The sequence below is a fragment of the Lactuca saligna genome, chromosome 8, assembly GCF_052625555.1.
Source record: "Lactuca saligna cultivar CGN05327 chromosome 8, ASM5262555v1, whole genome shotgun sequence".
Classification (NCBI taxonomy): domain Eukaryota; kingdom Viridiplantae; phylum Streptophyta; class Magnoliopsida; order Asterales; family Asteraceae; genus Lactuca; species Lactuca saligna.
Window position 1 is genome coordinate 97,117,496 of NC_136424.1, and position 5,380 is coordinate 97,122,875.

General features: G+C 29.4%; 1 pseudogene; it reads left to right on the forward strand.

The window, feature by feature from the left end:
* The first annotated feature begins 3,566 nt into the window (after window positions 1-3,566).
* On the forward strand, window positions 3,567-5,083 carry LOC145008916 (putative aspartic proteinase GIP2 pseudogene; annotated as a pseudogene).
* The last annotated feature ends 297 nt before the right edge of the window (window positions 5,084-5,380 follow it).

Below are 5,380 nucleotides of genomic sequence, written 5' to 3' on the forward strand. Positions count from 1 at the left end.
GAACCTCCCTAGAAGAGGTTGGACGAAAATATCTAGGAAGGCCCTAGAATTTTCTTCCAATCGCTCTTGGATGTGGATTCTTGGGCTGCTTGGTCCCTAAGGTAAGCGAATTAGGATTTCCTCCTAAAACCATAATTTTGGGTCTTAGCTACCTCATTATTTCTAGAGGGCCTTAGCCTTACCCCTTCACATTTTCAGCCACTTGATTCCTTAGAGGACTTGCTGAAATTCCTAGCACTCCTTTCCTCTCTCCTCTCACATCCTCTTGCTTAATTTGGTTGTGAAACCATTAGAGGCGTGACACTTATGACGCTTGCTCTCAAAGTTCAAGAAGACTGGGAATTCATTGTTATTGCAATATAACAATTAAAGTATGTATTCAAACCCTAGTTATATGAATTTCGAAAATAGAATATACCTCCTAGGGTTTCCCAATTGATGTTCAAATGTTGTATGTTCAATTAGCGAAAACATAGATCGGAAAATTTAGGGTTGTATACACACATATGTTTTTTTTGTTACGCTCAAAACTCATCACATATAACTTCCTAAGGCGAGTAACTACATTTCCCTCCTTGATATGTAGTTATGTGGCTATTGTTGAATTGTGTGAAAGGTATCAACATGATGAGAATGGTAGTTCATGGGGAGCCTATGTGGCAAGAACCATTGTTGAACGACTGGGGTAAGCCTATTTGGTTGTCAATCATATTTGGTTGTTGAATAATATTGGTAAGCCGTCGTGGTAGGAAACCATGGTTGACAATTGTTGAATGATAATGGTAAAACTTTCTGGCCGCAAACCATGGATGATAATTATTGAATGACTTCATGTTAAGTCTTGGTGGCTTAGAACCATGTAGACGTATGAGTTGGAAAAATTTATGAGTTGTGAATGTCTTGGAAATGCTTTATGTAATTTTATATATTACTATTGTTGATAATATCTATGTTTAATTGTTGTGGATATTACTTGTGTACAATGATAGCTAAGCTTGATTAGTTTAACCATTATTTGTTGATATATCTTTCAGGCCCTAGTAACCCAGATAAGGGTAAAGTTGTAGCCCAGAGATAGAAGAACTTAAGCAAATAGTATATTTTTTGTGTTTTGTTATTAAAGGGATTGTAATACCCGACTTAATCCTCGGGTGTTTGTTGTATATATGATCGATAACTACTTTTATGTTACCATGTTAATATAAATATACATAGATGATTATGATTCAAAAAAAAAACAATGAATGTACTTTGTATTAATTTTTCGGGTGTTACAAAGAACATATACAAAACCAAAATGAGAATTACATACAAGAAATAGCAAGAATTGGATCGGGTCCGGTTGTGGAAGGGGGTTGCGAAACAAGTGAGGTAGTGATTCCTGATTATCAATGAAACATGCTAAATTTTTGGCTATTTCTTAAGAAAAAAACTTAATCATACATTCTTATAAAGCTAGGATTTTTTCTTGAATCTCATGCATTTGAAACCCCCATTCTTTTTTCCTTTCACCACAATCATTTGAAACTCCCATGATTTTTCAATTTCTTTAAAATAATAATTATAATTTCGTAATTAGGTTAAATAAATACCAAATCTAAAGTCTAATCATATGTAAACTATATTTCAATATTAAAATAATATTTTTAATTCTACTTAAAAAATTATGTTTTTTAACTTTTAACATATTATACTTAATTTATTAGTTTTAATATATTGTTGGATGTAAACCATTATCGTTTTAAAGGTATAATTTTTGAACAATTTGTATAAAATACTTAAATTATTAATTAAAATATAAAATTATAGGCTCAACTTAAATATAAATTTTATTTAACTTAAACAACCCAAAGATTATTTTATAAATAGTTAAAAGTGATAAATTGTAGTATCTTTCTGATAATGATTGTAAGTTGGTTAATAAGGTTAAATAAATATCAAACCTAAAGTGTAATCATAAATAGACTAAACTTCAATTTTAAAATAATATATTTACTTCTATTTATAAAGTTATGTCTTTAAATTTTAACATATTATACATAATTTATTATATTTAAAATGTTCTTACATGTAAACCATTATCGGTTTAAAGTTACAAGTTTGGACAAAATACTTAAATTGTTAATTTAAATATAACATTGCAATGTCAACTTAAATATAAATTTCAGTTCCACTAAAAAAACAAAATAATATTTTGTATATAGTTAAAAGTGATAAATGTAATAACTAAATTGTAATATCAGTTTAATTAAAATATTTCCTAAATATATTTATATAATCGTTAAAAAAATTTCAAATAAGTAACTTAAAATAACTTATAATAACAATAGTTAAAAATAATCTATATAAATGATTATATTGTTACCTTTAAAATAAAAAAAAATAATGTTTGATGTTTTAAGTAATTATAATGATAAAAATTAAAACATTAAGCAAATAAATTTTAAAAAAATATTTAAAAATAACAACAACTATAAATAATATTATACCATATATAATATTTAAGTTTATTGATGTGTAACTCGCGAGTAGAAGTCATTCAAACGATTGAGATTATGATGTTATAATAGATGTGTATATATATATATATATATATATATATATATATATATATATATATATATATATGTATGTATATATATATTATCATATAATTCAAAATAATCAATATATTATATCTAATTAATATATGAATTATTATATCAAATTTAACAACAACGTTAGTGTTATATTTTAAAATATATATATTTGTAAAGACTTCAACTATATAGGTGGTTCTGCGCATTACAATGTCAACTCAAATATAAATTTCAGTTCCATTTAGAAAAACTAAAGAATATTTTGTAAATAGTTAAAAGTGATAAATTGTAGTGATAAAAACAAAAACTAAATTGTAATATCAATTTAACTAAAATATTTCTTAAATATATTTTTATAATCGTTAAAATTTCCAAATAAATAGCTTAAAATAACTTACAATAACAATAGTTAAAAACATCTCTATATAGATGATTATATTGTTAGCTTTAAAATAAAAAAAATAATATTTGATGTTTTAAATAATTATAATGATATAAATTAAAACATTAAGCAAATAAATTTTAAAAAATTAATTAACAATAAAAACAACTATAAATAACATCAAATCATATATTATATTTAATTTTATTCATGTGTAACTCACAGTAGAAGTTATTCAAACGATTGAGATTATGAAGTTATAATAAATGTATATAATATCATATGATTCAAAATAATCAATATATTATATCAATTTAGTATATACAAATTAATTATTATATCAAATTTAACAAAGTTATTATTATATTTAAAAATTGATATATTTGTAAATACTTCAACTATATAGGTGTTTCTGCACAACGCGTGGGATTCGCCTACCTACTAAAATATAAATGCATGTTGATAGAATTATGAAAGAATGTTAATTTAAGAACCAAGTGGGTTTATTTAAAATTCTCCTTTTACATATTCTATTATGATGCATCCACTAGAGGTTCCTGGTTTACTAACGTCGTCATGGGCATCAAGATTCAAGAGTACTATAAAAAAACGCCATTCCCATCAATGACTTGGCAACTACAATCACAATGGCATCTTCTCAAACACTTACCACTCTCTTCATCTTTTCTCTTGTAAGCTTCGCTTACGCCGCTTCAGGTCCTCCCAAACTGCCAAAACCAAAAGCCATTCACCTTCCAATTAGAAAAAATCAAACAACTCTCCAATACTACACCACATTTGAGTCTGGAAACCCTGAGGAAGCTAACATAATCGATGCATTGATTGATCTTGGATCACCATCTGTTTGGTATGATTGTACATCCTATGTGTCGTCTTCATATAAACGAGCATCATGTGGTTCAAGCAGATGTAAGAATGCCAGGGGATCATCCTGTATAGATTGCAACAAGACTCTTAGACCAGGGTGCTCCAAAAAGGACACCTGTGGTGTGCTCACTTACGTCCCCTATCTAGTGTACTACACAGACCAAGTGCTTAGTGAAGATACCATGAGAGTATATTCGACTGATGGTGCGTATGTTTGGTTTAGTTACTACATAAAAAAATTCCAATTCTCTTGTGCCCTCACTGTAGAGGGCTTACCTGGTGACCATGCTAAAGGGTTGGCTGGCTTTGCAAATATAAACATCTCATTGCCATCACAAATTTCATCTTCCTTAAAGTTAGCTAACAAATTTGCTCTTTGTTTACCATCATCATCTGAAAGTGGATTAGGGGATATATTCATTGGTGGAGGTCCATATTACATGCTTCCTAGTATCGAAGATCAATCTTTGTCACTAGTAACCACCCCGCTTGTTGTCAATCCGATTGCCACTAACCCCTATTTTGCTGATGAAGAGCCTTCCCTTGAGTATTTTATCAATGTCAAATACATTGAAATACACGGTAAACGTGTAGCTTTTAGTCCATCTCTGCTATCTATTGATAAAAATGGAGTTGGGGGAACAAAGATTACTACTATGGAACCTTATACGACTTTGCATTCGTCCATTTATAATAGTCTTGTGAAAGAATTCACCAAGGAAGCATCAATGAACAAAATAAAGAAGGTAAAAGCTGTCGCACCTTTTGTGGAGTGCTTTGACTCGAGGACTGTTCCCAACACGATAACTGGACCGGCAGTTCCAAATATCGACCTTGTTTTGGAAGGGAGTACTGTAAGGATGAGACTGTATGGTGCAAACTCAATGGTGAAAGCTAAGAAGAATGTGATATGTCTTGCATTTTTTGATGGAGGAATTTCGCCAACAACATCTATTGTCTTAGGTGGGCATCAGTTAGAGAATTATATTCTTGAGTTCGATCTAACTGCATCAAAGTTGGGACTCTCGTCGTCTCTCCTTCTCCAGAACACGAGCTGTTCTCATAGCAGGGTATATTAATTCCCTGGGTAACTTGGAATTTGTATTTGTTTTGTTCATGTTTCTCGAGCTTTCCCTTGTAATCTTTTGAAGCTAGCTAGTCTTTCAGATCAATATTGTATGATCTTCTGAGTTTTGTATTCCAAGAATCACGTTTTATTGGAAGATGTTGTCTATCGCTTTTTGTTTCAGTAGCATCAATGGAAGAACATGGGAAATGTAGCAAAAAGTGAAAGGAGAATCATAGGGGGTGTTTGGGGAAAAGCTGTTTCTGTAAATAAACTTCTTGTAAAACATATTTTTCTAAAAGAGGTTGTTTAAAAAGTATTTGCTATTTTTTTTTTAGCTTTTTGAGCTTTAAAAGTTCAAAAAGATACAAAAAGTTATGGATGATGTGTGACTTTTGCAAATACTAGTTTTTATGCTTTGGTAAAAATTTGTTTTAAAAGTTTTTTTTGGCTTTTCAAACAACT